The sequence below is a fragment of the Puma concolor genome, unplaced genomic scaffold (genome assembly GCF_028749965.1).
Source record: "Puma concolor isolate L17-30 unplaced genomic scaffold, mPumCon1.1.hap2 unalloc_scaffold_8, whole genome shotgun sequence".
Lineage (NCBI taxonomy): Eukaryota > Metazoa > Chordata > Mammalia > Carnivora > Felidae > Puma > Puma concolor.
In genome coordinates this window covers 338,865-346,012 of record NW_028240291.1, presented here as the reverse complement: position 1 = coordinate 346,012, position 7,148 = coordinate 338,865, and the positions used below count along the sequence as shown (strand labels likewise).

The following is a 7,148-nucleotide window of genomic DNA, read 5'->3' as shown; positions in this document are numbered from 1 at the left end:
GATGTTTCATGGTTCATGAATTACTTTTACCTTTCTCTTTCTGGTAGCCCTGGAGAATGTGCTTGATTGCCTAAGCACCGGGAAGCACAGAGTTCCTGTGGCACAGAAAGGATGTGGGGCAGGTGGCTCCCCTCCTCCACATGAGGGATCAAAATATAGAGATTCGAAGTGGCTTGTCACTGGTCAGAGGATGAGCTGGGATGACATCTGAGGTCTTTTGACGGTCCTCCAACATAGGAGTCGACACCATAATAGAATTATCTGCTGGGGAGTTATTTTTATGCTCCAAAAGCTATTATTCACATGACTGAGTGTGCTATCAGAGACTCCATACCCCAACTCAATGTCCTCTGCATATTTCTCTAGGATATATGCTTTTTCTCTACAAGAATGACACAAGTCTTGTGGAGAATAGAAGTTTCCGTCCACCTGTCTTTCCTGGCTTTCTCCTCTTCTAAAAGACTCCCCCCAAACAGGGGAGCAGCAAATAGGGTGTGGGTTGTCTGTGAAGTGTTAAAAGTCCGTCTAGATTCCTGACTTGCCACATGTCTTTAGAAAACTAACTCTACAGGCAGGGGCAGTTAGCTGATTCAGTTGGTTGAGCATCTGACTTTGTCTCAGTTCAGGATCTCACGGTTCGTGAGTTTGAGTCCTGCATCAGGCCTGTTGCTGTCAGCACAGACCCTGCTTTGGATCCTCTACCACTCACTCTCTACACGTCCACAGCTCACACTAGCTCCCTCTCTCTCCCTCTCTCTCTCTCTCTCTCTCTCTCTCTCTCTCTCTCTCAAAAAAAAAAAATCTAATTCTACAAAACACAGATTTCCTAACTGCTGCTTGAGCAAATGAGTTGACTTATAAAGGAAATACATGCTTTATTTTTTAAATATTAACAAACTCCTCCCCATAATAGCCCCAAACTGGAGACAACCCAGATATTCGTCTACAGAAGAATGGGTACACAAATTGGGTATGGCCAAACAGCGGAATACTATGCAACAACATAAATGAACAAAGTGATGATGCATTCGACAGCACAGGTGAATCTCACCAACAGTATGCCAAACAAAAGAAAGCTGTCAGCAAAGATACGTTCCGTTCCGTGTGTTTCCATATATGTGAAGTTTAAGAATACGCAAACAGGGGCACTTGGGTGGCTCAGTCCGTTAAGCGTTCAACTTGAGCTCAGCTCATGATATCATGGTTGGTGGGTTGGAGGCCCACACTGGGCTCTGTGCTGACGACTCAGAGCCTGCAACCTGCTTTGGATTCTGTGTCTCCCTCTCTCTCTGACACTCCCCTGCTCACGCTCTGTGTGTCTCTCTCTCAAAAATAAATATACATTAAAAATTTAAAAATAATATGCAAACACATTTATGGTAAAGGAAACTAGATTAGTTGTTTACACATGGGTGGTGGGGGGGCAGGCCTCCGTGGCTATTGACTAGCAAGAGTCAAGAAAGAGGTTTGGGGGACTGGAATATTCTTTTCCTTTAAATGGGAGTTACTGTGGAAAATAGGTAAATCTTCCCTGAGCTGAACATTTAAGGTGAGTATTTTTTACTCTTTGTAAATTACACCGCAGCTAAAGTATGAAACAAAAAGAAATAAAAAATGATAGTGTAAGTTTCTCTGCACTCTCCCTATTTGCTATAAACCTTTCTACCCTTGTGTCTCCTCTCTGCACAGTTCTGGCTCTGGTTCACTTTAACATCATGCTTACTGTGTGAGTTTTTATAATTTTGACCGTAGCCTTAGATTAAAATTATATAAGTTTACAACTGTAAGCATAGCTGGCAACAAAAGGGGGGGAGAATAGAACTGATCTTTCCAGCCGAAACAAAACAGAAAGAGGCCACATATGAGACCTACGTCAATATCTATCCATGCATCCCTGTCCACGGAAGCTTAAGGAAGGTGCGTTCCTGTTGGCCCTAACTTTGGCTCCCGTCATGACACATCTTTCTTCCAACTCAATATGGACCTTCTTATAGTTTTCCGACTTAAGACTCTCATGAAGTGCAGTGGTTATTTGATGTAGGTCCTCCAAAAAGGAATTTCTCTTCTAGAAACATTTGTCACCTCTCCAAGGGGTGTTTCACTGCTCTGGTGCTTTATAGCATCTCTTGGAATGTACCTGCCACTCGTAATTCACAGATCCACACTTGTAGTCATGGAAAAATAAGGACATTTGCTTGTTTGGTAAGTCACCTGTAGGCCCAAAGTGGGGCTGGAACTCACAACCCTAGATCAAGAGCAAGCCAGGCACCCCAAGAATAATTTGGCTTATTTCCCTTACAGTTTGGCAGCTACTACTACTGTGTGTGTCCTTAGAAAGGCTTTTTTTTTTTCCACAGTAGAGAAACTACTGTGCTTTCTCTTTGTCCCTGGTCAAGGAGAGCCTTGAGACATCTTGGGGGTCATTTTAGTTGAATCATTTCATCTTGTCTGTGAAGAACTTACATGTCATTCACTGGATGGTCCAACAAAGAAAGTAAGTCCAGGCCCCTGTTGTTTTGACATAACCCAGCATCTTCACATTTTTACCGTGGCCTACTAGTCTCTATGCCGTCAGCTTTGAAAACTGAGTTTATTTGAGTATCACTTTGATTATGAATGAAAACTCACAATATGGGGTAATGGCATCCCCACCATCAGACCTGTCTTTCCATGCCACAGTGATATGACTGTGTGTTTGTGGGAAAGCAAACTTGTAAACGTTACTGCTTGTAACTTAGAAATGCAGGGACGGTGTTGCCAAACCACAGGGTGTCATTTCTTCGAAAGATTGAACACAACTTTTTTTTTTATTATAAAATACCTGCTTTTTGTGACACTTTTTTATGGTAATAAAATATCTATCCAAAGAATTTTTCATTCAACCATTTTGAAGCGTTCTGCAGCATTGGCGACATTCACATTGTTGTGCAACCCTCACAACCATCCATCTCCAGAATTTTTTCGTGTTCCAAAACAAACTCGGTACCCATTGAACACTAAGTCCCCTTCCCATCCCCTATTGAACTCTGCACTGCCAGCACACAGCTCAACCTGGGGCTTGAACTCACAAACTGTGAGATCATGTATGACCTGAGATGAATCCAGAGTCAGACGCTTCATGGATTGAGCTGTCTAGGCACCTGTATTTTTTATTCTCTTGGGATGTGAATAAATGCCATCTGGTATCAGGAGAGCCATGAATAACTCTGTCAATACCAAGAGCTCTAGAGTCTGGCTTTGCCATTTATGTCTGTGTGACCTAGAGTAAGTTACTCAACCTCTCTGAGCTCAAGCCCCTCGTTTCAAAAATGGGGGTCATAACTCTATACCTATCATTGGGCTGCTATGAGAATTGAAATGTGTTAATGTAAGTTATCTGGAATAGGGAATGGCCTTTACAAAATGCAAGCTATGTATAATAAATATTTGGTAAGAGGCAGGGTATGTTGGGCTTTCTTCGGAGCCCCAAACTCTACATTAATTGTAGCTTTTTTTACTATAGGTCGTTCCTCTCTCCTTGTGGATCTTTTAAGGTTGGCTTGACATTTTCCCCTTCCAGTTTCAAATTTCCTGCTGCTACGAAGAATATTTACCATTCCTTAATCTTCTGCACACTGGAGTCCTTCTACGTGGCATATGGGTAATATGGTAACATAAGATACAGGGAGTGTTTAAAATTTGATCATCGGGAAAAACACGTTCTCATTCCACTGGTTCCACACACAGATGCACCCAAACTTCCTTGAACTGGCATACTTTTCTGCATTTGTAACATTCTTCTTCCTGATTCCTCATGCTGTCAAAACTCCTTGGTCCTATGGACCATTCCCTCAGACCTCTATGGGCAAGGAAATATCATTCCTGGAGAGTGACGTCATCAAACTGGCAGTCAGCTCCAAACTCATTTTTCCAATTTTACTAAAACTGCTGCTTTCATGCCGTGAGGAAGTGCATTCCCCAGAAGATCATGGAACAGAGAGGATACAGCGTTGGGGATATCAGGCTTCATAGCAAGGAGATGTAGTCTGCAGGGTCCTAAAACTCTTCCACGTGGGTGGTTGTTTATGTTCTCCACTCTGAGCATTCCATCTGTCTCATTCTTTCTGCTAATCAGCAGAGGGAGAAGCCCTAGGAGTATCATTTTCTGATTATCCTTGCCACGAACTCCAAGGATTAAAACTGAAACAGATGCAAACAGGTTGGTCCACAATCTAGATTTTGCTTTGTAAGAGATATTTGCTTCATGCAAAACACAGCAAGCTATTTTTAAGTTGTACCCTTAAAAGAAGCCAACGTCTAAAGGCAGAGTTTTAAGCAAGGGATGGATTAAAAAAAAGTAAATAGGCATGAATTTTCTTTTAAGTAGGCTCTGTGCCCAGTGGAGGAGCCATGTGGGGCTTCCTCTCATGACCCTGAGGTCAAGACCTAAGCTGAGATCACAAGGCCGACAACGGACTCTGCCACTCAGGCACCCTTAGCATGATTTGTTGTGTGCAACATGTTACAGATCATCAAGGTTATGTTTATTCTGTTTTCCATTTAAAACTATGCACCATACAGATTATAGAAAATAATGAAAATACGAATGAAATTCTCTACTTCTGTCAGTTGATCGGGGTTCCTCTTTTTGTGTGCATCCTTCTAAACTTTCAAAAATGTATGTACATATCTATACTTGTAGATATATAAAGAAAGTTGTGTGTTTTCTTTTGACACAGATTGTCATGCCATATGTATTATTTTTCATTTTGCTTTCCCAGGGAGGTTTCTTCAGGTCATTTACATGGATTCACTCATTCTTAGTAATGGCCGTGTAATATTTCACTATAATCCTTGATGTACTATAATTTAGTTAATGATTCCTCTATTAGTAGACATTTACTTAATTCCAATTTTTCTCCCTGATAAACGGTGCTGAAAAAAAAAGCACATCTCTCTATGTATATTTTTGCAAACTCTTAGCAATAACTTGGCAAAAGTCCTGGAATTGGAGTTGCTAGACGAGAGATATTGAACAGTTTGGTGGTTGAGAGATATGTCACACTGTGTTCCAAGAATGCCATGTAAATTTATACCGTCACCGTGGTCATTTTATCCTTACATAAAACATTTAGAACAATTGATATCAATCAATCAATCAATCAAGCAATCAATAAATCAATAAATAATTGAAATAAATAAATAGAATAATTGAAAGCGAATATATATATAAGACTATTAAATATGACTCTTAGACCAGAAGGACAAGACATAAATATTGAGCACTTTCAGAACTGTGACTCATTCCTTCTGTTTCTTTTTTCTCTTTGGTGTGTTCCTGGTTTGATTTCATGATGCCTCTACCCTGTCATCAGTCAACGGGAATTGAATCACCTGTACCTCAAACTGATGGGCCTGTTTTTCAGTTATCTGGCCTGGGCTTTGGGCATCAGTCTAGCCAACAGCAGATCCTGGCGCGTGTGGGAGTTTAACAGCAACATTGTTTCCATTGTGTACATTGGACTCTGGGAAGCTTTCTACTTTCAAAAATTTAGCATCTCTGGTGCAATTGTTGAGTGGCCTATGTATGGCAGGATCAATGGAAGCTGGGTCATTTCAGATGAAATCTGGTATGGGCAGGGCCTGATACTGTTGGTAAATTCTTTGAATTCCGTCGTCCTGATTTTTGGTCCAGTGGCACTTGTGGTCCGCTGGATCCATGCCCCATACCCAGATTTCCTTCGATTGTGTTACAACATCTCTGCCTTCTTTCTCATCTGTAGTTGTAGTTGTACTGCGATTACAGTGAGCTGGAATTTTGCTGTGGATTTTTATGGCCACACCACCCTTGATTTCCCACTTAGTTTTCCCATTGGAAAAGAAATGCTGATAAGGAAACGCTTCTCCTATGTATTCCCACTAGGAATCACAACTGCCACCCTCTTGCTAATAAGTGCTGCCATGTTCTCCTGTGGAACATTTTCCATAAAACAGAGGAGTAAAGTGAAACCCATGACTGTACGCAAACATCCCCCAATAAAAGGTGTGAGTGAAGGTCCTCCTGTTTGCAATGGCTGCCAATAATTTCCTTGAAGAAATGTCCCAGATACATATAATATTGTTGTGATCATCTAAAATAAAACCTATGTTTTTCAGGGTGTGTCTGACGTTTAATTCTCCTCTTCTACATTTTTCTGCCAACAACTTCCTTTCTTTGAAGCCTTTCAGTTTCTGAAATGTGTAGGCAAACACGTTGTGTGCATACACTGTCAAAAAATAAAGTTAGGAAAAAATATTCAAATGCTGCAAACACTCAGGTGCAAACAACAATGCATGCAACAAACTCTAAGTTGAAACTTAGATTTATTTATTTATTTTTTTTAATTTTTTTTCAACGTTTTTATTTATTTATGGGACAGACAGAGACAGAGCATGAACGGGGAAGGGGCAGAGAGAGAGGGAGACACAGAATCGGAAACAGGCTCCAGGCTCCGAGCCATCCGCCCAGAGACTGACGCGGGGCTCGAACTCACGGACCGCGAGATCGTGACCTGGCTGAAGTCGGACGCTTAACCGACTGAGCCACCCAGGCGCCCCAAAACTTAGATTTAAAATAAGCTCCCGTATACACATAGAAAGATAATCATGTCAAGAGCTTAGAGATCTTTAAGGCATTATAATTGGTTAGGATAGAACGGGATTTCTCAAAATCAGCGCCAATGACATTTTGGGCGAGATTTGTTGGGCGTGGGGGACTATGTTGTACCTTGTAAGAGGTGTATACGCATCTGTTGCCTCTACCCACTTGGTGCAAGGGGTACTTCCTCTCCCCTTGTGTTGGGATAATAAATCTCCAGACATTTCCCAATATCCTTGGGGCAAAATGCCTCCCCATTGAGAACCTCGGGGTTTCAGGTTGCCAAAGGCCCTGGGTAATGAATGCTATGGCATGTTGGGAGGATTTTGAGGAAAATATTGAATAAGACTGTATTGGATCAGTATATGATGACATCCTGGGTCTTTCATTACCTTTAACTCAAGGGTCTACTGGGAGTGATTTTGTTCCCTCCACCATGGAACATTTGGCAATATCAAGAAATATAATTTTTGAAGTCCAAAACTGCATGGTAGTGTTAGGGAGCTAGCTAGATAGGGGGTAAATATGAAGA

At 41.4% G+C, this 7,148-nt stretch overlaps 1 long non-coding RNA gene across 1 annotated transcript; it reads left to right on the top strand.

Annotated features, from left to right (window-relative positions):
• The first annotated feature begins 3,505 nt into the window (after positions 1-3,505).
• Positions 3,506-6,139, top strand: LOC147570841 (uncharacterized). Its single transcript, XR_015247974.1, has 2 exons — positions 3,506-3,640; positions 5,355-6,139. It is a non-coding gene; the product is annotated as an uncharacterized LOC147570841 (long non-coding RNA).
• Positions 6,140-7,148: the final 1,009 nt, after the last annotated feature.